The 26,493-nt window shown below is 40.7% G+C and overlaps 1 long non-coding RNA gene across 1 annotated transcript in view; it reads left to right on the forward strand.

The window, feature by feature from the left end:
- Positions 1-25,252, forward strand: part of LOC106843773 (uncharacterized) — a 120,932-nt gene extending 95,680 nt beyond the window's left edge. The window contains exons 2-3 of the long non-coding RNA XR_011497109.1: positions 8,474-8,705; positions 9,913-25,252. This is a non-coding gene — a long non-coding RNA (uncharacterized lncRNA). The remainder of the gene's footprint in view (positions 1-8,473; positions 8,706-9,912) is intronic.
- Positions 25,253-26,493: the final 1,241 nt, after the last annotated feature.

Consider the following 26,493-nt stretch of genomic DNA (forward strand, 5'->3'; position numbering starts at 1 on the left):
GGTCACTTAGGACCACGCTGCTTCAGGTCATCTTTCATTTTCTTGTAGATTTGTTGGCTCTTTTGTTTGTGTGTCCAGGAAGAGATTTTGTTCTCTATCCTAGGGCTAACTCTGAAAAGGAAGCTAATCACATAAGTGAAAATAGTCAATTATACTCATTAGCTAAATCCAATATAGTGTTGGTTTCCCCACTGCTCAGTCTGGCTCTAAGACCCCAAATCGAGGGCAGAGATGCTTAAGGGGTTTTGCTTGGCTTCGATGCGCATGTGGGTGTGTTTGTGTGTGTATGATTGAGGAGGTAAATGTCAGGAAAATTGCAGAATGCAGACCAAAGCTCCAAATGTAGAATTTGGTTTATCAACAAGCAAATAAATAAATATAGGCAATAAAGTGTGGATCTATACAATTAAAACATGCTTAATTAAAATCAATGCAGTAATGCAAAATGGTGCAATCACTTTGAAAAGCTTAGTGGTTTCTTAAAAAGTAAAACATAGACCTACCACATAATCCAGTCATTCCTCTCCTAGGGGTCTACCTACCTAAGAGAGATGGAAACATATGTCTACAAACACACTGGTATAGGAACATTCGTAGCAGTATTGTTCATAACAGCCCTGAACTGGTAACAATTGAATGTCCATCAACTGGTAAATGGGTCACGAAAATGTAGTTATACTTAATCAATGGAATACTATTCAGCAATAAAAAGAGTTACTGATATATGCAACAATATGCAAGTCTCAAAAACAGCATGCTAGGGCCCAACCTGGTGGTGTAGTGGTTAATTTCATGCACTCCACTTTGGCGGCCTGGGGTTCGAAGGTTCAAATCCTGGTGTGGACCTAGCATGGCTTGTTAAGCCATGCTGTGGCAGCATCCCACATAAAATAGAGGAAGATTGGCACAGATGTTAACTCAGTGACAATCTTCCTCACATTAAAAAAAAAAAAAAACCCAACAGCATGCTAAAAGAAAGACACCAGATTACAAAGGACTGCTTACAATATGTCTTGGTCCTTTTGGGCTGCTGTAACAAAATACCAGAGACTGGGGGCTTATAAACAACAGGAATTTATTGCTCACAGTTCTGGAGGCAGCAAGTCCAAGATTAGGCTGCACGCATGGCCAGGGTCTGGTGAAGGCCCCCTTCCAAGTTGTGGTCTGCCTGCTTGCCACTGTGTCCTCACGTCGGGAAAGGGGGCAGGGAGCTCTCTGGACCCTCTTTGACAAGGGCACTATTCCCATTCATGAGGGTGGAGCCTCATGATAGTTCAAGCAGTCATTTCATTTATTTGTTTCTTTGTTTAGTTATTTGTTTATTTTTCTTGGCTCCTTCACCATCACTGAAATCACGTGGCTAGCCTCGTGTGTGTTACATATTTCAGAGCACGTGCAAGGCTGAGAAATGTCCCTTTACTGGTGTAAGGAATAGGAAGAGCTTATGTGTTCATTTATTCATATTTTTTGCTGCTAAATTATTTATTCTTATTCAGAATGTTTGTGCTCAAAATCTGAACTCTTCTACATAGTTTCTTCTTACACTTTTGGGTATGTTACCCCTGGCTTTCTGATGTTTTTGGAATCATATTCCACCCTATCTATACTTCTAGACAGAGCTATATTTCATTTTGGAAGTTAAAATAAAGCATAACCCTCTAAAAGTGAGATATTTCTTTTGGCCTTACCACCCTGACTTGAAGAAAGGTGACAGGTGCATCTCAAATTCTAGGTTATTTCTAGGTGAGGAAACCAAAGTTCAGAGAAGGCAATGGACCAGCTCACTATACCCTGTCATTGGCCCAGAGGAGCTAAGTCCTGTTCTGGGCCTGTCCTTGTGCTCTGTCGATTGCACCTTGCCAGGCACTACTTTCTCTATCTCGAATTGAATAGATTACCCATTCTTTGAAAAGACGCATTTATTCTTACACATGTGTATTGTTTCCACCCTAAATTGCAGAACGAAGCAACAAATAGAAATTTCTTTTCATGAACTGAAACTCACTGGGACATTCTGTGAACAGGATGGTTCTGCATTAGCTTCCCTGTCAGCAGCAAGAATGATCAACAGCTTGGTACCAGAAGCAGGCTGGGCTCCAGGACTGACTGATGGCAGGGCCGGAGCCAGGGTGTAGGGAGAGGAAGGTTCGAGGAGCAGCCCTGTGACTCCGGGCGGTCTGGTCTTCCAGTCTACCACTGGTGTTTCTTCTGCGTGCTGCACGGACTTATCTTTGCTCTCGCACTGCTTCTCTAACGCTTCTGTGCCTTTGCACGCGGTCTTCTCCCCACCTCCCCTTTGCCTCCTCTCTTCGACCTCTCATTCTGTCTTTCCTCGAGTCTCAGCTCTGAGAGGCTTTGCCTCACCTGCTCACGTAGAGTTCATGAGTTCCTCCTCAGTGGTCCAACTGAATCTTGTATAATTCTCTACACATTACTTTTCACCTCCTAAGTATCTATGACTCGTCTCCCCATTCTTTCAGGATTTGTATTTGTGGCACCTGGAGCAATGACGGGCAAATTGTAGGCTCCTGAATAAGCAGATGGATTAATGAAAACCCAGCACAACAGACTTAGCAGTCGCTCCCAAAATATTTATGTGATTCCATTTCTGAATTGATACATAAACATGGAAAATAGAGTAAGTATTGTTCAGAAAACTAAATCTAGGCATTAAAAATATAACTGATATGTCTTCCTTTACCAGTTTGAGGGCAAGAAATAATGTCACTTTGCCTTTAGTATTTAAATGAAAATCAATCACTTGTAGACACCACCTGCTGAGATTAGCAAGAAGTTTAAAATTTCCTCGAGGTTGCCCTCTCAAAATATTCCTGAAATCCCATGACTCAGTCTCCTGTTTGTTTGGCTTGTCTCCTTGATCTGAATTACTGAACTCAGAAACACCACTGGAGGTCCGTTTCCCGGCCTGGAGGTCAAGCCCTGAACCCTGGCTTCCACTGTTTTCAGCCACACCTCAGGGCTGGTGGGGGCAGGGGCCTGGGTCACCCTGAGGGTTACCAAGCGGTCCAGCTATTCTGACGAAATGCCCAGAACATCCACCTCTATTTCCCAGAGCGCTAATCCGCCTCAGGGGGGTGGCTGTTCCAGTGGAATGCTCATTCATGGGTTCTCCAGCCAAAACTGTCTGGGATCCAAGTGTTATCACTATGATAGATCAGATCTTTCAAATCATGCACTTACAATGATGCTTCCCAAGGCTCACTCTTGGGACCAGGATGGCCGAGCAGTTGAAGCATCAGCCTCACACTCTGCCCAATGAGCCCATCTCCTCTGATCTTGGAAGGAGATTCTGCTCTCTCAGCTCTGAAGGCTCAGTTCTTGTTCCTTCGACATTTGCCAATTGGAACTCAGACACATCCCTTGAAACTGGAGGTAATGATGTAGAATGGAATTCTTTCACGAGAGAGTCAAGATTGTTAACAAAGTTCCATGAAAACAAGGCCTTTCTGGATTAAGCAAGCAAATATGAATGCAACATCTTATTACAGGAAGCGAAGGAAAAAAGCTGGGTTTCTGGTCCACAGGCAGATGCAGTTAAAGGCGGTGATCTGCCGGGAGCCTGCCTGGAAAAGAGAACGAGGGTAGAAAGCTTGCCTGTGAATGACTCAGGCCAAGGAGATCAGAGAGGAGGCAGAAAGAAGAGAAACTTCAAATCGTGGATGGAGGCTGGCGCCAACTCCAACCTACAGCCCTGGAGAAAGGTCCTTTCTGATGGTAACGATCACGCTGAGCTTGTCAGTGAGGGGCCTGCGGCCTGGGGTCCTGGTTACATTATCCCAATGTTAGAAAGACTTGATGTGAACCCAAAATGGCGTGTCTTTTCCCTGTCATTCTCATTTTATAATAAAAACCTTCCTGGAATTACTGTGAAAAATTCCTGCAATGACAACAACCATTTTTAAATGTGAAATTTTCAGGCCTGGGTATAATCTCCAAGACCTTCTAAATTTCTTTCTTTGTGTTTTGCAGTAAGAGCTGATGTTCAAAATTAGGTATTATAGGATACTAAACAATTCATAAAGATTCGATTAAAAGAATGGGTAATTGTTTTTATTCCCTATTTGGTAGGTAAAGAGACTATAGATCAGAGAGGCTGTGTGCCTGAAGTCGCACAGCTGGAAATTACAAACACAGGATTTAAAACCGAGACTGTGTGACTCTAGTCTGTGTTCTTTGCAATCATCTTAGACACAGTATAAGTGTTAAGAAATAAAAAACAAACTGGTGTATCTCAGAAAAGCTTAAAATACATAAGTAGAAGCAGAAATACTTTTTTCCAGATAAAGAGAAAATTTAACTCATCATATTATTATAGTCACTAAGGGTCCTGTTTTACCAATTATTTTACAAAACCCACCGACAAACCACATCTGCAGTAACGAGTAAGGCTATGATTTTGGAGTCAGAACACATTATCAACTGAAGAGAAATCCAAATAGGGGAAACACACGCTAAGCGTTTCAAAGCACTTGTAGTAGATTTAGCTGAAAAGGAAATAAAACCAGAATTTTTTGGTAATTTTTCTCAAATGATTAAGCATAATAGCTACTACGTATCAAGCACCTGTATTTGGCAGACGTTGTGTTAGGCCATGTCCATGGATGAGCTTGTTTAATCCTCACTTGAACCTTATGCATGAAGAACGCTTCATCAAGACCCCATTTACAGGTGGGAAACTGGGACTTACTGGTTGAATCTCACCTAGTGTCATGCGCTGGTGTGTAGTGGGGCCCAAGTTTGGTCCTGGAGCCTGCTCTCTCAATCAAGAATTTCCTATAAGAATTTACTAGCAACAGAGTCAACTAATAATTAATTCTTTATCCTTTAAATAAGATTATTTCTTTTGCAGTGAGAATTTGTTGTTACCAACACTGTAGCACCAGAATGCTCGCTTAAGATGAAATAAAAATGTCTTTGTTTAGTGGACACTTCCCCCCTCCGCCTTCCCCCCTGCTGAAATTGGAGGACCAGTGCATTTTGTGCATAAACGGAAGCTGGCAAACAGGACTTGATGTTGAGGAAAAAGACAGGTCAGACATATGCTAGTCAGTAATTGAAAGAGTTGAGACTCCAGATACTGCAACCAGAAACGCTCAAAGAAAGTAGAATACCTCGATCATTTCCATATAAAAGACACAGGGAGTGGAATTCGATAGCTCTTTCTCCTTTGAAGAATAAGAAGGTGGTTTTCGTCAGCTGATGAAAACTTGATCAGGGGACGAGGGGCCCCTCTGCTTCTTCCGGGCAGAAAAGAGGTTCTGTGACTGTTGCTTTGTGCTCCAGGTCTTCCCAGGTCATGCCATATGTCTAGAAGATGATGTCATTGGCTTCCAGAATAAAAGCAGCCAAGGGTGGAAGTAGAGTTGCATGGCGTGGCCAGGTCATTTGTGTCTTCTAAATTTGCATTGCTAAGGTGTAGGCCAAGTTCTCAGCTTGTTAGTCATTTTGCTGGGTGAATAGGGCCAGGTGGACACCTGACGTTTGGGAGCTTCCAAGTTACTAGGAACCATGAGGCAAAACCCTGGGGCAAGAAGCCACATGACATGGCTTAGGTGGGAGTTCAAGTCCCCGACTTCATGAGTTTGTATCCCAGATCCCACGGTTTGAGGATGTTGATATTGAAAGAGTTTTTTAGATGAAGGTTGGATGTGTTGTATATGTAAAGAAATCAGAATAGTACACAACTCATTTCAGCTTCACACACACACACACACACACACACACACACACATTCCAGGCCAATCCAAATCAACATTCTTGGTGTTCTAGATTTTCATAGAAGGAGTTCAGGAGTACATCTTTTATGACAGGCCCTGTGTAAGGACTTAACTTGCCCTGACCGTCAACTGTCATGCCAGCCGCGGTTCCCCATTCTGCCTTCTCCCCGGGGCTGCCTCATACTACGTCAGTCAGGAATAATGCAAAGAATGTGCTATTTCTCCACCTGAGAGGTTTTTTGTTTTTTGGTGTTTTTTTTGACTACGTCTCTAGATGTGGGGTTTTTATCTTGGTTTGGTGCCTTTAGCTTTCTTTTATTAATGCTAGCATTTATTAAGCACTTACTGTGTCCTAGACACTGTGTTAAATACTCTAAATACATTTATAATAATGCAGGAGGTATTATGTCCATTTTACCATGGAGAAACCAAGGCCCAGACTGGTTAAAACCTATCAAGGGTCACAGAGCTGGAAGACGGTAGAGTGGGAGTTCCAATTTAGGTTGGCATGACTCCAAATCCTGTAGTCATAGCCACAAAACTATATCACCCATCAGCTTTATTTCGTTCTTTCGTGAAAGATGAAAGTCCCAACCTAAGTCCACAACCTTGTAAATACCATCTATGGTTCACTCGGAAAATAAAGTAAAAAGTATACATGTGGAAGGATGTAGCCTGTGACCACCACTAGAGACACAATTCAAAGTCTATTTGCGTTTGGTTAGAGTTCAAGAGTGAGATCAGGAGCAGGTCCTTCTTCCTGTGTAAAAGTGGGCCTGAGACAGAGTGCAGAGATTTGCAAGTTATGGGGGAAACAAATGCGAGCTTTAGAGCTGCCTCTCGTGCTCTCTAGACTTAGTGGGGAGGAAAGGGGAAGATTTAGCAGTGGGAGTAAAGCGTTTGGTTTCTCAGCGTCAGATACCAGCACCTGCCCACAGTGGAGGGAGATGTTGTCTTCGTTCCTGGTGGGCGTCCGAGGAAACTGGGGAGGCTGTCAGTCCTCATTCTGTCAGGAAAAGCAGCTTTTCTTCCAGCAGATCTTGGCAGGTGCAACAGCAGCCGCAGGCCAGGAATATGTGCCCTATTGCCTCAGGCTGTCCTGGAAAGACCTCTGGTATGGGCTAGCTAGGGTAGTCCTGACTTATGTCAAGAGCAGTCGGAATCTAGGATGCCCAGGAAAAAATGACCATCTGTCTTTCAAAGTTTCGAGTTAAAAACCAATCTCATTCTTTCATTTCAAAACCTAACTGGTGCTTGAATTGAAATTGTTGTGTTATTATCAGATTGCATCAGACAACTTTGCAAGTAAGGGTTAAAAATTTAAGATAATTTAGAGAACAGTCTGATGACAAAGGTGAGACAAGCATCATTACAAAATGGTTTTGTTTGGTGGACCTTAAGCGCTAAAAAGAATTTCCCCAGGAGCCAGCAACCCCCACTGACACCAAACCCCTTTGGATGATGCATCAACCACTTCATCTTTGGGCAAGAAGTACAACACTTAGGTACTTTTATATATATTTGATGGAACCTTAGAATCAGATATTGGCTACATTACTACACAGTGGCAGCGTATGGTGAGCACATTGAAAATATTTGTAGTAAGTAAGAATTTCAAAGTATAGGTTCAGGGATAAGGAATAGAGCTTTATTTCCCTTTAACTCTGCTTCTATTATGTAGAAACACAATCTCAGTCAATTTGTGGTGCCCGTCTTCCTCTTAGGATTGTATCTAATAGGTTCCAGGGGCCTTATGTAGTAAGGCCCACGGCATTGGAAGGAGAGAAGGGAGGAGAAATGAATTCTCAGCATCTTCCAGGCATCTGTGTAACATCCATGGTCCCATCAGTCCTAGCATCCGTCTACACTAGCAGGGCCTTCCTGAAAAGTGTTGCAGGCCTGGGACAACTCAACCAACATGGGGCAGACAAGCCCAAGACAATTGCAATTGGAAAGAAATGACATTGCTGGCATCTTCCAAGGCATTTGGGATACTATTAAAGACAGAAAATTTAAAGTTAAAATTGTAAAAATTATGAAAACTTTAAACATATATAAAACAGAGAGCAGTGAACCCCCAAGTTTTCCTCACCCAGCCACAACAATCATGAATTTTTGTTTCACCTATATCCCCACTACACTGGATTATTTTGAAGCAAATCCCAGACAATATACAACAATTTTAATGATCTTCAGAAAACAGGGGTAAGGGGCAATGTCTCAAGACTTTCTTCTAGTATGAGGCCTGGGCGGGTCCCCAAATTGCCCAGCCCAAGAGATGGGCCTGGTGACATGTGGTCGCCACTGAGAAGGCTCTTCTTCTCTGGCCCCTTCAGGACCAAAGTCTCTCTCTGCTTTAATGCTGTAACTGAGGTTTTCGTAACCCGCTGGGGCACAGTCATTTTTCTGAAATTCTCTGTGATCCACGTCTTCTTAGATAGGCACCAAAATCACTCACCCCAACTCCAACCTGGAAAGTGGGATGTAGGGCCCCTCTCTCAGACACCCACCTAGGTCACCGCTCTCTCTGCTTCTCTCCTGAGCACCTTCTTCCTCCAGCCCCTTTCTGAAGAATGGGTGGGCGGGAGCACGGGGTGCTGGTAGAGGGAAGACCCGCTCTTTTTCACCAAGCCTGTTGAAAACATCCTGTGCCCCCTGAGGTCTCAGAAATCCCAGTCAGGAAGGGTCTCTTCAGCAACATTCTGCTTTTGGATCTGCCATCTCTCTCTCCCCAGTGGCAAGGAGCTCAGAACCTAGTGTCTCTGCAAATGGGATGGAAATACTGGGAGAAAGGAACGAAAAGAATATTTCAAAAATATTCCCCTGCCGAATATTGGTTGAAAAATCTGTTCCGGAAAATAAGAGGAGCCAGCGCAGCCTTCTTCACAGCCTTGTGAGATGAGCGACAGCATAGGCTGGGGATCTGGAGCAGACAGACCTGGGTTGTAATCTCTTCTACAATTCAAGGTATTTCTCAGTTTCCTTATCTGCATAAAAGGGACGGTAACACCTACTTCTCATAAATGGCGTTATTAGGAGATGAAATGATACGTTAACCTTAGTGCTAGTGACATATTAAGCATCTAATAGCATGAAGTATTATTTCTGTTATTACAGATGCTGTGAGAATGCTAATAAGTTCTCCCTGAGGTCACATAGGAAGATTTCTTGGGGAAGCTGGACTCAAATTGGGTCTTGAAGAGCGTGTACCTCTTCTGTAGACAAACATGGGGGTGTGTGGCAGGGGGAGCATTCTGGGTAAAGAAAATACGTCCAGCAGAGACAATGACCAAAATCCCTTTTTATTTTCACACAGTTATTAGCCACTAAAAATAATATTAACTAAAGGGGAATGGATTTTCATGTTTTCGCATAACCAGGCTCCCCTTTATTTCAAGTAAAATACACAATTTTTAGAAAATATTTAAACAATGCAGACAAAATGAAAAAACTAAAACTACTCATAATGTTATCTTCAAGATATAAAATTTTTAATTGTGGTAAAATACACATAGCATAAAATTTACCACTATCTTTAAGCGCACAGTTCAGCAGTGTCAAGGGCATTCACGTTGTTGTGCAACCATCACCACCATCCGTCTCCAGAACTCTTTTCATCTTCCCAAACTGAAACGCTATACCCACTAAAACAACAATTCCTTATTCCTCCCTCCCCAGCCTGACAACCGCCATTTTACTTTTTGTCTCTATGAATTTGACGACTCTCTGTACCTCACATAAGTGGAGTCCTGCAGTATTTATCTTTTTGTGACTGGCTTGTTTCACTCAAAACTGACATTTTAATATAGTTTTGTTACCTGCTTTGGTATGCTTTTTGTTTGGATCCACCATTGTTTATTTAACTATTTCCCTGCAGTGGGATAGTTAGGGGAGTACAATAAAATAAATCATTATAAATAACAGTGCAATTATTATCTATATACTAAATCTATAGGCACATTCATTGTCAGTTCTTTAGAATAAATTTCTAGAAGTGCATTTGCTGGGTTACAGGGTATGCACACATTAGGCTTTTGATAAATACTTCCACCTGCCCTCTAGAAATGTGGTAGTGATTTCTGGTCCTATCTATTGTGTGAGCACTGATTTTTTTGTCCCTTTCACTTTTCCTCTTTTACGGTTTAAACTGGAACCATTTTTGATCCCTCATCAGTCATTGCTTAAAGCCCAGACTTCACAACGGATATGCCAAGCAGCTCACGGACTCGAGCCCAAAGGGCTATGGAATCAAACTGAGAACTTCATGCTTCAAGATGTTCAGGCAGTTAACCTAATCCTGGCTCACCACGAAACCCCAGGCTGCTGGTGTAGGATTCTCTCAGTATTTGAAGACGACAGAGAAGCGTGTTATCCAGTGGCCTAAGGATGTAGCTCGCATTGACTGAATCGACCTTCGTCATTGTTCTTTAAATTTAATTCCTAACAATACCTGTTGTTGGGAAAACTCAGCAAAGAATTTAATCCAGTTAAAATGCCAGAATAAGAGAAAATAATGTCTAACTCAACAGATGATCCTACCCGCCGAAAAGAACCAGTCTACAAATAATTTCCTCGTGATTTGATCCGGAAAGTGCTTTAATCAATTCATTAGGAAAACCAGAGTGTGGACATACTGATTACCTGTGGTTAGAGTATTTTTGCGTCATGGGATGATTATATTTTCAAGTCTACACACGCAGGTACTGAATTTTCTTGGTTAAATGTTAAGTGCAAATTTAGCACATCCATGGAGATTTTGCACATTATGTCGTTACCTAAACAGTTTTGGAGATTTAGCAAGGTAATAAAAAATTAATAAGCTTGAAGATCAACAAAAACATTGCTTCTGGAAATTAGATTGACTGGAACATGTTATTGAGCGAGCTTAACAAAGTAAAAGATACTAGAAGGATTCTAAACACTTGTCAGGAGGAAATACCAACTAAGACCTAAATCGTGCTTCCTGATGCACATACACTGGTGCACACACACACACACACACACACACACAAAGGAAGAAAGATCGGGACAGCCTGGAACAGTGTTGGTTTGGAAGCCATTTCCTCTGCAACCCGGACCTTGAGTTTCCGTGAGGGTGGGCATGGATTTTGTTTTGGGGTTTGATGGTTCTGGGCAGTGATTCAGTCTTCGGTCATATCCCTTTGACTGGCCTCCATCATTTAAGACACTATTTATGAAATTCCACTTGACTTTTTCTCCTGTCTTCCTCTTTTTATCATTTGTCACGTGGAGACAGATTCACTGGAGTCAGCAGCCCATGACTTATGATTAAAGCTGAATATAGGCAAATCTGGGCTTGATTCCGGGGCCTGGATGGGAGGGAACTGGAGAAGAAGTTCTTGAGAGGACAAGGAGCATGTATTGCTAATGAGGGCGATCTCATCCCCAGTGGAGGGAAACTTGGGGCCAAAAACTACCTCACTCTTTTTAGGTATAAAGAGCATGTGTACAGTATATCTGTGGTATTAAAATTCTGTGAGGGTGATGATTAGGAAAAAAATGTCTAAAAAGGTTATGGGGAGTGATAATGAAAAAGATTGAGAAACAGTGCCTTAGAGGAATAGCAACAGTTCTCTACAAGGCACCCAGCTTCCTAGCAATGGCCAAATTTAAGAATCTGTTCTTAAAAAGGGGAATATTTACCTTTATAAGATATCCCCAATGATTGTGCTTAGGAGTGAGGGGTACAGACCAAAGTTCCCTCAGTTTCTTTTCTGCTCCCACCTTTCTAGGGTTCCCAGTGCAGAGAATAGCACAGGATAAACGTCTGAATCAGAAACGAAAGGCTTCCTGTATTTGTGAAAACTTGAATTACTTCAAAATGCTGAGCAAAAGGATTGGAAGGGAGAGCATATTTATTGACCCTGTATTGTGTGTCAGGCACTGAAGGGCTAACCGGTAGACTGTACTTGAGGGCAACTGTGGAAGACTATAATGAATCATTGTAAGGCCGCAATGAGTCCTACAGCTGTGCCCTCTACAATGTCACTTTGCAGCATCTCCAATCAAGAGGTAACCCTATTTCTCTAAGCCTTGAAAGCTGAAGCTTCAAGAGGACTTTGCATGCTTTTGCTCTCTTGAGGGACCCCTGCCTCCTCTGTGTGAACAAGCCTGAGTTAGCCTGATGAAGGATGAGAGGCCATGTGGAGCGGAGATGGACCATCCCTGCTAAGGCCATCCAAATCAACCAGTGCTCGACTGACCCAGCACCCGACCACAGACACCTGAGTAAATCCACCCGAGACTATAACTGCCCAACTGAGCCCAGCCTACAGGTTGACCCACAGAATCAGGAACTAAAGAAACGGTTGATGCTTTCATCCACTAATTTTCAGGGGGTTTGTTTATGCAGCAACAGCTCACTGGTAGATCAATTCAGATGCTGCATTACCCAGTGTGGGCAAGGACTGAAAACAAACAAACAAAAACTCATCAGGCACAGGTAAATAACATCAAAAAACCCACAAAAACCTACAAAAAAACAGGTATCACTTGTCTTCACATGGCAAATATGATGGTTGATTTTACCTGTCCACTTGTGTAGGCTATAGTGCCCCGTTGTGTGGTCAAACAGCAGCCCAGATGTGAAGGTATTTGTTTAGATGTGATTAACAGAATCAGGAGACTTTGAGTGAAGCAGATTGCCCTCCGTAATGTGGGTGGGACGCATCCAATTAGTTGAAGGCCTTAAGAAAAAACACTGAGGTCCCTGAGGAGGGAGGAGTTCTGCCTCCAGAGCGCCTTTGGACTCACGATGCAACATCAGCTCTTCCAGGAATTTCCAGCCTGCTGGTCTGCCCTGCAAATTTTGGACTTGCCAGCCCCCACAATCACATGAACTAATTCCTTAGAATAAATCTCCCTCTCTCGCTGCATCCTATTGTTTCTGTCTCTCTGGAGAACTCTGACTAACACTGTAAAGATGAAGTTATTCTTTAGCTCTCAGGCCACTAGTTTTGTTTAAAACCTGGCTTGGGCCACACTAGCTGGTATTGCCCAAGAACCAAGCTTTTCTTCATCTCCCTGCCGGTCCTGTTTCATGGAGAGGACCTCACACCCAGGGCCAGCGAGAACACACTTTAGTCTCTGCTTTCTCCTTCTTCTGGGTGTCATAAGGGTGTTCTCTGGGGGCTTCACAGGGTGTTAGTGTTCTTTCTGTTCCTGGCAGAAGAGCTCTTTGGTCTGGTCCCTGATTAATGTCAGTGGAGGCAGACGTGCTCCTGAGTGATCGCGGCACTGGGGCAGCCTTAGGAGAATGTGTGTGTGTGTGCACACATGTACACCATGTTGGGCGTAGAAAGGTCCCTCAAAAACTCTGCTGAGGGGCCGGCCCCCTGGCCGAGTGGTTAAGTTCGCGCGCTCTGCTGCAGGCAGCCCAGTGTTTCATCAGTTCAAATCCTGGGCGCGGACATGGCACCGCTCATTGAGCCACGCTGACGCAGCGTCCCACATGTCACAACTAGAAGGACCCGCAACTAAGAATATACAACTATGTACCGGGGGGCTTTGGGGAGAAAAAGGAAAAAAAAAATCTAAAAACAAAACAAAACAAACAAAAATCTCTGCTGGGACATAGGCTGAAACCACCACACAGACACAGGCTTTCTCCTGCCCGTGGCTGTGGGATGGGGCACACGCTCCCCTCTATTACCAAGTGTTCACTTCGGTTCGTTGGATGGGCTGGAAGCCCAGCTTGACACTTTCTAACATCTTTTTGGCCATGGTACTCTTTCCTTAAACTAACATTTACATGAAAGCCCAACATATAAAAGGGAGAAAAGCGGAGAGGCTGTGTTGCGGTGGGTTGGAGGCCCGCAGAATTTCCTCGTTGTCCCCTCTCTCCCGACTTGGGGCAGGTCCTGAGCAGATGTGGCGGGACTGCTGGCCTGTGAGGAGCTGTTTGAACACGACTGAAGCTCAGGAATGGTGAGGCCGAGTCTCTAGACCTCCTTGGATCTTGGCTTTCTCTAGAAGAGGATGATGTTCTGCTAGGTGGTCACCAAGGAGTCGTCCAGCACAAACATTTCATGAGTGTGCGATTTCTTTCCTCCAGGAAGAACATTAACCTGTGGTGGGCATGGACTGTGTAGCAGGTACTTTATCCATGGTTACTACCCCAGGTAATATAACCACCCTGTGGAATAAGCATATTATCCCCGTTTTAAAAAAGAGGAAACAGAAATTCAAGGAACTTAAGCGGTAATTAGGTGGCAGACCCGGATTGTGGACCCAGGTCTGCGTGACTCCAGGGTAATGCCCTTTCCACCAGGCCATACTGCTCCTCAAGAAGTGAGAAATTCAGGTGAGGGTCCCTGGGAGCCCTCTTGGGTTCCTTTCAGAAGCGTTTTGTTTCTCTGCATTTTTGACCCTTGGATGCTCCTTCAGGTGCCCTGTTACTCACGTCGCTCAGCTCATACTCTCTGAGGTTCCAGTCTGTTAGCCACTCCTAAAGTGGTTCAGATGCAAACGTCTCAAATTAGTACGCTTTTTCATTATTGCCTGTCTTTTATGAGATATCCTTAAGATCACACATGGGGTCCTTACACCCCGCACCAATGGACTGTATCATAGAAATAGGCAGCGTTACCTACCAAACAAACACGGTCATGTCCTGGGTGCCCCTCATTGTAGATGAGCAGCCATGACAGTTCACAAGCCATGTCTGTGTCCTTTCAGCCACCAGGTGCCATCTGGAGATGTGCTAACATGTCCTCCTCTGTCAGAGTGGTTTTCTAAGGATCCTTTTCTACAAATTTCTTTCTTATTCATAAAAGCACCTGTGTATTTCTTGGTTGAATGTCTGGTTATGTTGAGTAAACACAGACTGAACATGAATACCCTCATCCACTGAGAAAGAAAGTCAGCTTTGTGTTTGTGGCTTGATGTAAAGACTGTGTAGGGGGTCTTAACGCAATCCCATGTGATATGAGGCTTTTAAAACCTTATTCTTTTAAGAACTGTTCCTTTAAAATCCTACCATATTCAGCTTCTCTTTTATTGTGATACTTTCTGCCCAGTAAATACTCCACAGTTTTCATTTCGCTCCATGTCATTGCAACTCTGAGTTAGCTGAGCCTCACACCCGTGGCACCAATTTTATTTTTCAAAATTGAGATGTCGGAAGGTTAAGAGATGAAGCACTCGGCAGCTGCATCCCTCTTTGTAGTGTGTATTCGTTATTGAAGAGGCAGCATTCTAACCATTCTAAGATGAAAGCAGACTGTATTTTCCATCTTCTTTGACCCTCTTTTCCATTATTGTTCAGCTAAGGTGGCCTCATTTCTATTGGTATTTAAGCAGCAGCTGACAGTGGAGTTAGCTAGAAGTTCTTCTGAGGGAGGGTTTGTGTACACAGAGGAGTCTTACTCTCCTCCCCTACATTTTTAATGATGGGAGGATGGTTTTCCTGGATATCTACAGCATTTCGTTATTTTAGAGAGAAATAGAAATCTTGGAAACATATAAATGGATTCTCTCTAAAGCACAATGCTTCGATTCACATAAAGCATAATAAAACAAGCCAATTATAGACTTCTTTGTAAAGATATTCCTCTTAAATGTTACTTTCTCATAGCTATCAAAGAAATAAGTGGTTTAATTAAAGGACAACTCTAGATATTTCTTTAAAATATCCTTTTTCAGCTTTATTGAGGTATAATTGATGAATAAAATTATACTATATTCGAAGCGTACAATGTGATGATTTCATATTCATACACATTGTGAAAGGATTCCCACAATCAAGTTAATTAACACATTCATCACCTCACAGTTATCTTTTTTATAATTTCTGACGAGAACACAAGTTCTACTCTCTTAGCAAATTTCGATTATACAATACAGTGTTATCAACTATAGGCATCATGTTATACACTAGAGCCTCAGACCGTGTTTTATAACGGCAGGTCTGTACCCTTTGACCAACACGTGTCCATTTCCTCCCAGCCCCTGGCACTACCATTGTACTCTGGCTTCCATATGTAAGTGACACCATGCAGTATTTCTCTTTTTCTGTCTGGCTTGTTTCACTTAGCATAACGCCCTCAGTTTTATCCATGTTGTTGCAAATGGCAGGATTTCCTTCTTTTTATGGCTGAATAATATTCCATTGTATATATATACCACATTTCCTTTAGCCCATTCATTTGTCAGCAGACACTCTGGCTGTTTCCACACCTTGGCTATTGTGAATAATGCTGCAATGAACATGTGGGTGCAGATATCTCTTTGAGATAATGGGTTCATTTACTTTGGATATATACTTAGAAGTAAGATTGCTGTATTATATAGCAATTCTATTTTTAATTTCTTGGGGAACCTCCATGTTATTTTCCACAGTGGCCGCACCAGTTTACATTCCCACCAACAGTATACAAGGGCTCCCTTTTCCCACATCCTCATCATTGTTATCGCTTGTCTTTTTGATAGCAGCTATTCTAACAGATATGAGGTAATACCTCGTTGTGGTTTTGATATTCATTTCTCTGATGATTAGTGATGTCAAGTACATTTTCATGTACCTGTTGGTCATTTGAATATTTTTGGAAAAATGTCTATTCACATCCTTTCCCATTTATAATCCGGTCATTTGTTTGTTTGTTTTTTGCTATTGAGTTGTATGAGTTCCTTATATATTTTGGATATTAACCCTTGATTGAATATATGGTGTACAAATATATTCTCCTATTCCATAGGTTGCCTTTTCATTTTGGTTGATGGTTTCCTTTGCTATGCAGAAGATTTTTGATTTGATATAGTCCCATTTGTTTATTTCTGCTTCTGTTGCCTTTTCTCTTGGTGTCAAATCCAACAGGTCATTGCCAAGACCAATTCCAAGGAGCTTACTCCCATATTTTCTTCTAGGAGTTTTATAGTTTCAAGTCTTACGTTCAAGCCTTTAATCCATTTTGAGTTTATTTTTGTGTATGGCGTAAGATAGTGGTCCAGTTTCATTTTTTGAATGTGGATATCCAGTTTTCCCAACACCATTTATTGAAGAGACTATCCTTACTCCATTGTGTATTTTTGGCTCCTTTGTTGAAAATTAATTGACCATATACACATGAGTTTATTTCTGGGCCCTCTATTTTGTTTCATTGATCTATGTGTCTACTTTTATGTCAGTACCATACTGTTTTCATTACTAGAGGTTTGTAATATAGTTTGAAACCAGGAAATGTGATACCTCTAGCTTTGTTCTTCTTTCTGAAGATTTCTCTGGTTATACAGGATCTTTTGTAGTTCCATTTGAATTTTGGGATTGTTTTTTCTATTTCTGTGAAAAATGCTGTTGGAATTTTGATAGGGATTGTGTTGAATCTGTATACCACTTTGGGTAGTATGGATATTTTAAAAGTACTAATTCTTCTGATCATGAACACTAGATATCGTTCCATTTATTTGTGTTTTCTTCAATTTCTTTCATCAGTGTTTTATAGTTTGTGGGTTTTTTTGAGGAAGTTTAGCCCTGAGTTAACATCCGCTGTCAATCCTCCTCTTTTTGCTGAGGAAGACTGGCCCTGAGCTAGCATCTGTGCCCATCTTCCTTTACTTTATATGTGGGATGCCTACCAAAGCATGGCTTGACTAGTGGTGCATACATCTGCACCTGGGATCTGAACCAGCGAACCCTAGGCCTACGAAGCAGAACATGAGAACTTAACTGCTGCACCACCGGGCTGGCCCCTTATAGTTTTTAATATAAGGATCTTTCACCCTCTTGGTTAGATTTAATCCTAGGTATTTTATTCTTTTTGATGCAGTTGTAAATAAGATTGTTTTCTTAATTTTTCTTTCCAGTAGTTTATTGTTAGTATATAGAGACACAACTGACACAACTGATTTTGGCATATTGATTTTGTGTCCTGGAAATTTACTGAATTTATTTATTATTTCTAATAGTGTTTTGGTGAAGTCTTTATGCTTTTCTGTACATGATATCATGTCATTTGCACACCGAGACAATTTTTACTTTCCTGATTGAAATGCTTTTTATTTCTTTTTCTTGCCTAATTACTCTGGCTAGGACTTCCACTACTACATGGAATGAGAGTGGCAAGAGTGGGCATCCTTGTCTTGTTCCTGATCTTAGATGAAAGCTTTTCAGCTTTCAGTTTTCATCATTGAGAATGATGTTAGCTGTGGGCTTCTCATATTTGGCCTTCATGCTGTTGAGATACATTCCATCTATACCTAATTTGTTGAGATTTTATGATGAAAGGATGTTGAATTTTGTCAAATACTTTTTCTGCATCTGTTGAGATGATAATATGACTTTTATCCTTCATTTTGTTAATGTGGTGTATCACATTGATTGATTTATATATGTTGAACCATCCTTGCATCCCTGGAATAAATCTCACTTGATCATGGTGTATAATCCTTTTACTGTATTGCTGAATTTGGTTTGCTAATATTTTCTTGAGGATTTTTGCATCTATGCTCATCAGGATTGCTGGCTTGCAGTTTCTTTTCCTGTAGTGTCCTTGTCTGGCTTTGGTATCAGGGTAATGCTGGCCTTGTAAAATGAGTTTGGAAGTGTTTCCTTCTCTTCTATGTTTTGGAAGAAGTTGAGAAGGATTGGCATTAATTTTTCTTTAAATGTTTGGTAGAATTCCGCATGTAACCACCTGGCCCTGGACTATTTTTGTTGGGAGGTTTCAATGTCCTTATTAGTAGCAGATTTTCTATTTTTCATGATTCAGTCCTGTGGCTTGTTAGTTTATAGCAATTTATCTGCTTCTTCCAGGTCATTTTTCATTGTTTTCAAAAGCACATCAAACAAAATGGGTTCCTACAGATCATACGAGAGTAAGAAATAGGCTGAATCTGAATCTAGAACTCAGGTCTATCTACCCTCAAGGTCAGTGCTCTTTCTTTGAAACAAAACACTCTCCCCAAACAAAACCAAAACCAAAACACTTCTCCAAAAGAAACAAAAACAACAGCACAACCAAAACACTCCCCCAGCAAAAGTAAAAACAACTGATGCAGTGCATTAAGTTTCCTTATAGATGCTTCACATGTTTTTCACTTCTATATTACCAGTTCCATCTTATTTCTCTTTGACCTTGTATATTTTCAGATGACCCTGAAATCAGTTATATTCAGTTAGTTTGTGATTTTTCTTAGCATGGGAAGTTTCTGTAATTTACAAACTACAGGTGGTGTTTTCTCTTGTCTGATGGATAGTGGTCTTTTTGCTTCTTATATGCAGACTTGTAGAGTTTTAAAACTTAAGTGGACCTAATTTTGTAGATGAGAAAGTCAAGGCTCAGTGAATTAAGTGGCTTTCCTAAATTTACACAGTCTAGCAACAGAACTGGGAAACTGAGGCATAAAAGTGTAGAGGTCACGTAGACACCATTTTACTGTGCTGAGAGAGAAGCATCTGAGTAAGAATTCAGGACATTTAAGATGTATTTAGAAGACGACTGAAACTCAGCATGCGTGGCGTGGTGTCTGTTTGCCACTAGAGATGGATATTACTGTCCACCCTTCTTGTAAAAAATCAGTACCTGCCTAGGCTCCTGACCTGGATTAAAATCCTAGCTCTGTCTCTTTCTCTGTACTCACAAACAAGTTAATTAAGTTTCCATTTTTTCATCAATAAGATGGGGATAGTGATTTTTACTCCATAGGATTACAGTGAGAATGAAATTTTGTAATGTGTGAAATGTTTTTTCCATTATGAGTGGCACATTGTGTGTGCTTAATGAGTGAGTAGTTTTTCCTCTGATCTTGTCTGTACATAGGAAGACTTTTGGAAATATGCCCATTTTACCATTATTATGGTAAAAATAACTGACCTGAACAAGGTAATCTGAAACGTTAGGTCAAAGGATAAAGGTATCAGGAGAGAGCATCTTGCGTCTAGGGAAAGTGAAGTGCTCTGTGATGCTTCCATGGCTAGCCTTTGAAGTAGTTAATTTGTTTAATTAGGGTAGATTTCCAATAAAAGAAAGAGGTTAGACAAGTGAATAAGGAAAGAATGAGTCTTTCTGATCATCAGGGTATTATATAATAATTATAAGAAGTAGAAGCAACATTATTTTAACTGGAAGGAGCAATGGTAATAGAAACAGAAGGGAGAGGATTTGTTTTAAAATATAAATATAACACCCCAAATATAGTAACATAAAATAGTGATGGTTAAGATGAGGACTTTGGAATCATACAGATGTGGGTTCACATCCTAGCTTTTCCACATGCTGTGTAACTTGGGCACATAATTAACCTCTAAAGCTTAGTATCCGTATAAGAATGGTAATATCTATGAGGTTGAATCTTATGAAATTGCCATTTTTGTAGGTCAAAACTCATCAAATACTGGATATTTCATATGATTCAACCTAATTATGGGAATAAAAGAATAATACATGAATGTTCAGGACTTCTGGTTTTTAATTCAGTACGCAAGAAGCTTAGAAGTTGCCGCTCCATCCTAACAGCAAGTAAAAAGCTGGACAGACTGAAAAACCAACAATTCTTCTTAGATCCGTAAGGAAAGTAAAGTCACAGGACAAACCACTGCCTCCAACGTTGGAGAGGCAGTCAAGCAAATGCAGAGAATCGAAACACTGGAGCAGAAACCCAAAAGCAGAAACTCCGAGGGAACCAGTGCCAGTGTGGGAAAACCTGAGCTGTACTTGATGCATTTCTAGAGGCTCAGTGGAAAACTCAGAGTTAAAAACTCCAGGGAGGCCCAGCCATAAGGCAGACCCCACACTTTTGCGAGTTTTGCTTCCAGAGGTTTGACCTGGTTCTGACAGTGAATATTGGAGAAAAATACCCTTATGCTTCTGGCAGGGGAAGGGGGAAAAGAAATAATTTTGAAATATTGCAGAGCATTCCGTTCTTCTTAACAAGGTCTGCCCTCGTGTATGCAAGGCCAGTTCAACATCGGAAAATCAATTAATGTAATCCATAACATCAATAGGCTAAAGAAGAAAAGAAAATCATATGCTTGTATCAATAGACTGTAGAAAAAGCATTTGACAAAATCCAATGCTCATTCTTGATAAAAACACTCAGTAAACTAGGAATAGAGGGGAACATCCTCGACTTGATAAAGATTTAACTACAAAAACCCTAAAGCTAATATCATACTTAATGGTGACAAACTTGAAGCTTTCCCACTAAGGTTAGGAAAAAGGCAAAGATATCCTCTCTCACCACTGAGGTATACAAATTGATAAGGAAGAAATGAAACTGTTTTTGTTCAAAATAACACAATCTTCTGTGTAGAAAATCCAAAATAATTTATTAAAAAAACTCCTGAACTATTAAGTGATTATATCAAAGTTGCAAGATACAAGGTTAATATATAAAAATCAATTACTTTCCTATATACCAGCAATGAACAAGTGGAATTTTAAATTAAAAACACAATACCATTTATATTAACACCCCCCCAAAATGAAATAGTTAGGGATAAATCTAACAAAATGTGTACAAGATCTATATGAAGAAAATTACCAATCTCTGATGAACAAAATCAAAGAGCTAAATAAACAGAGAGATATTTCATGTTCACGGATAGGAAGATTCAATATTGTCAAGATTTCAGTTCTTTCCAACTTGATCTATAGATTCAATGCAATCCCAATCAAAATCTCAGCAAGTTATTTTGCAGATGTAGACAAACTGATTCTAAAGTTTATATGGAGAAGCAAAATACCAAGAATAGCCAACACAATACTGAAGAGAAAAGACAAAGTTAGAGAGTTGACACTACCCAACTTCAAGACTCACTACAAAGCTATGGTTATCAAGACAGTATAGTACTGGTGAAAGAAAAGACAGATAGATCAATGCAACAGCGCAGAGAGTCCAGAGAAAAACATAAATATAGTCAACTGATCTTTGACAAAGTAGTAAGGCAATACAATGGAGCAAAGACAGTCTTTTCAAAAAATGGTACTGGAATGGTGCTGGACATCCACGTGCAAGAGAAGGAATCTAGACCCAGAGCTTATGCCCCTTACAAAAATTAACTCAACATGGTCCATAGACCTTAATGTAAAATGCAAAACTATAAAACTCCTAGAAGATAGCATGGGAGAAAACCTTGACAGCCTTGGGTATGTCAATGACTTTTTAGACACAATACCAAAGCCACAATCATTAAAAGAAATAATTGATAAGCTGAACTTCACTAAAATGAAAAACTTCTGCTCTGTGAAAGATAATGTCAAAAGAATGAGAAGAAAAGCCACAGGGTTGGAAAAAATATTAGTGAAAAACATGTCTGATGATGGATTGTTATTCAAAATATACAAAGAATTCTTAATGGTAAGAAAGTAAACAACCTGATTAAAAAATGAGCCAAAGAGCTTAATAGACACCTCGCCAAAGAAGATATACAGATGGCAAATAAGCATACGAAAAGATGCTCCACATTATATGTTATTAGAAAAATGCAAATTGAAATGATGTACCACCACCTATCTATTAGAATGGCTAAAATCCAGAACACTGACAACACCAAATGCTGGTGAGGACGTGGAGCAACAGGAACTCTCATTAATTGCTGGTGGGAATGCAAAATGGCACAGCCACTTGGGAAGACAGTGAGTAGTTTCTTACAAAACTAAACACACTCTTACTGTAAGATCCAGCAATCGTGCTCCTTCATATTTACTCAAAGGACTGGAAACCTATGTCCACCAAAAACCTGCACATGGATAGTAGCTTATTCATAATTGCCCAAACTTGGAAGCAACCAAGATGTCCTTCAGTAGGTGAATGGATAAACAAACTGTCATACATTCACACAATGGAATATTATTCAGTGCTGAAAAGAAATGAGCTACCAAGCCATGAAAAGACATGGTGGAAACTTAAATGCATATTACTAAGTGAAAGAAGCCAATCTGTAAAAGCTAATACTGTCTGATTCCAACTACATGGCATTCTGAAAAAAGTAAAACTATAGAGACAGTAAAAAGATCAGTGGTTGCCAGGGTTGGGGGAGAGAGAGATGAGTGGGTGTGACACAAAATTTTTAGGGCAGTGAAACTACTCTGTATGATATTATAATGGTGAGCATATGTCATTATACATTTGTCCAAACCCATAAATTGTACACCATCAAGAGTGAACCCTAATGTGAACTACAGACTTTGAATAATTATAATGTGTCAAAGTAGGTTCATCAGCTGTAACAAATGTGTCACTTTGGATGTGGAATATTGATAATGGGGGTGGGGGCTATGAATGTGAAGGGGCTATGAACCTAATTTTGCTATGAATCTAAATCTGCTGTAAAATAAAATCTATTAAAAAGAAAAAATTTTATGTAAAATTATTTCCACAATTATAGGCACCATCTAATTGTTCAATAAATGATAGTTCTTACTATGTTAATGAGTCTAACAATAAGAGAATAAAAATTACATCATGGTTCTTCTATACAATGGAATAAGATAAAACCAGTAAGAATCCTGATTCATTTTATCATGAAGGAGTATTCATGATAAAATGTTAAATCAAAAAAACCTAAGACCTAATATTGTATGCATAATTTTGTCTCAATTTTGAAATATCCAAGTATATTTGTCTATTTGCATAGGAGAAAATATATGAAAATGTTAAATAAACATGATTACCTCTGGATAAGCGATATTGTCTTCTCTAAGTGGTTTCTTCCCATTTTCTGTAAGCTCAGACTACTTCTATAATCAATGAAGACACATACTCTTTTGTTCTCCCATCATTTTTCTTCTCAGATTATTACAATTCAAAGGTTTGAGTTTCTTTGGATACTTGGTTTTAATGGCTATAGAAGCTGGAAAAGTAACCCCACAAAAATATGTTATAATATTTGCATCCATCCATATTTCAAATAGTGTCTTTAATAATTTGCATTTTATTATGAAGCTGACCTGGGGCATTGCCCAGCAATCTGTATTTTTCACAAGCACAGAGATGATCCTGAGATCATTGGTTGAGAACCGTAATTTGAGAAACACTGTCAAGGGTACAGTCTGTAACTTCAAGGATGGGGTTTTTCCTGGAGAATCTTTGGGACTCTGGTTCACTCTGGAAGACTAAATTATGAAGATGGTGCAGTGACATCAGATCCTGAGCCTCATAGCTGTGCTATCCTCTTCATTTGAGCTCCAGTCAGATAGCCAGGATCCTGACTTTCATCAAATCTTGCTCTGAATAGGCAACAGAAAGAGGCTTAGAATCCAGAATAGGTAAATTATTTCTATAAATAGTAGAAAAATAAAAGAGTACAATGGAAAAATGGGCAAAAGATTCGAACAAGTAACTCACAGAAGAACAAACCCAATGATGAGTAAGTATTCACAGTATCAGGGAAATAAAAATTAATAAAAGAATGAGATACCATTTTTCACCAATCAAATTGTCACACATTTAAAAAGTTTGATAATATCAAGTGACTTCTAGGGAAACTGGTACTGCCAGGCATCCATGGGGGAGTATGAACTGGATGAGCCAGTTTAGATGGCAAGTTGATAGCATCCATTAAATATGTTTATATCCTACATTTCATTTCTCAGTATTAACTATAGAAATACTGGAACACAAACAAAAAGAAGCATATTCATGAATGATTTAAAATGATTTAAAACATAAACATGGAAATCAATTGTAAGTCTCCAAAAGAGCAAGTGTCTAAGTAAATTGTGGTATATGGGGCTGGCCCTGTGGCCGAGTGGTTGAGTTCTCGGGCTCTGCTTCAGCAGCCCAGGGTTTTGCTGGTTCAGATCCTGGGTGCAGACATGGCACTGCTCCTCAGGCCATGCTGAGGAGGCATCCCACATGCCACAACTGGAAGGACCCACAACTGAAAATACACAACCACGTACTGGGGGTCTTTGGGGAGAAAAAGGAAAAAAAAATTGTGGTATAATCTTAGTTAATATCATGCAACAATTAGGAAAAATGAAGTAGGTCTATATGGACTAACTTGGGTAGCTCTCCAAGACTTATTGCTGAGTGAAAAACCTAGTCACAGAATGCTACTTACTGTGGTAACTTGTATCCAAGGTAGTGCCATCAATTCCTTCCCTCCCTATGCACATGCCACTCCTCCAGCAAGAGGTGGACTCTCTTCCTGCCTTCCCCTTGAATCTGGGCTGGTCTTAATGACTTCCTTGACCAATAGAATGGGGCAGAAGTGAATCTGGGATTTCTGAGGCTAGATTGTAAGAAGATTTTCAGCTTTCTCCTGGGTCTCGTGGAACTAGTTATTGCAACTCTTGCTTGGCTATGTAAGAAGTCCAATTGTCTTGAGAATGTCATGTATGGAGAGAGGAAGATGCCAGATAGCCCTGGCTATTCTAGCTAACCCAGCCCAGGCAATAGACATGTGAGTGGAGCTGCCATCTTGGACATCACAGTCCCAGCAGATGCCATGTAGAGAAGAACCAATGTCCCAGTCATTTGTCCCAGTCAAATCATCCCAGCCATCCCTAGCCTTTGAAGCCACCCTAGCTGAGACCTCCTACATGTGGAGCAGAAATGAGCCATCCCTCCTGTGTCGTGCCCTAATTTCCGCCCCACAGAATTGTGAGCATAATAAATGTTATTTGTTTTACCCAGTAAGTTATTGTGTGGTTTTTTATGCACCATTAGATGACTAGAACACTCACAATAACATTGTGCTTTAGAAAAACATGCAAAACAATAGCAGATATTTTTGTTGTATGTGTGACAGAGAGAGAGATATCTAGAAGGATAAACACTAAATAGGTGACAATATTTATGTCTGGGTCAGAGAGAAGTTCAAGCAGGACTCAACACAGTGGTCCTTAAAAGGGACTGTAACCCTGCGTGTGGTCAGGGTTCAGTCAGGAAAACAGAAAGTACTATGTAGATTCAAGTAGGAGGGAGTTTAAATTCAGGTAATTAGCTGTTTGCAAAAAGGGCAGGAGAAGAGAAAGGAAGGGAAAGCTGACACTCATGCTCAGGCGTGCTGCTAACTTTCCAAGAGTCGGAAGCTGCAGGAATTGCAGGAAAGAACTTGGGGTGGTCCCTCTGCTGGGAGCAACAAAGGAAAGGCCTGGAGGCTGCCGGCGGAGCCTCACAGCCACAGACTATCTGCCCACACTGACTGGGAGCAAGGAGGCTCCGTCTCCCTTCTGCCTGCAAAACTTTGACGGAGTGCCTCCTATTGATGAGATTTAACCCAGAATCCTGTTGGCAAGAGATTCTGGGAAATATAGCACTGAGTTGGAGGGAGCTGTCCTTAGATGCCAACAGAAGAAGCTGCTCTAAAAAATTGTGAAACACTACCCTTCCGAAGGGTATATCATTGAAAGTCACTTTCGTTGATAACTCTTTTACAGAGATGTAGATTTTAGGCTTAAGCTCATAAGAAAAAAACTAGTAATTTTCAGTATTTATTTTTGCATTTTTCCCCTTTGACAGCAAATAGTGAATTGGCAGACAGACTCTGAACGTGGTCCTATGATCTCCCACCTCCCAGTATTCATGCTTTTGTGTGGTTCCCCTCCTTTTTGTGGGTGGGACTCATGACTTGCTTCTAACTGACAGGGCAAAGTTGATGGAGTTATGTGATTATGAGTTTTCGATCATGTGATTACACAGCATAAATTTGTAACTCCAGTCTTGCTGGATTCTGTCTCTCCCTAGCTGGCTTCAAGGCAGGAAGTAGCCATATTGAGAAATCCCGTGTGGTGAGAAACTGTGGGCAGGCTCTAGGAGCTGACAGCAGCCTCTGGCCAACAGCCAGCAAAAC

The sequence above is a fragment of the Equus asinus genome, chromosome 22 (genome assembly GCF_041296235.1).
Source record: "Equus asinus isolate D_3611 breed Donkey chromosome 22, EquAss-T2T_v2, whole genome shotgun sequence".
Taxonomy (NCBI): domain Eukaryota; kingdom Metazoa; phylum Chordata; class Mammalia; order Perissodactyla; family Equidae; genus Equus; species Equus asinus.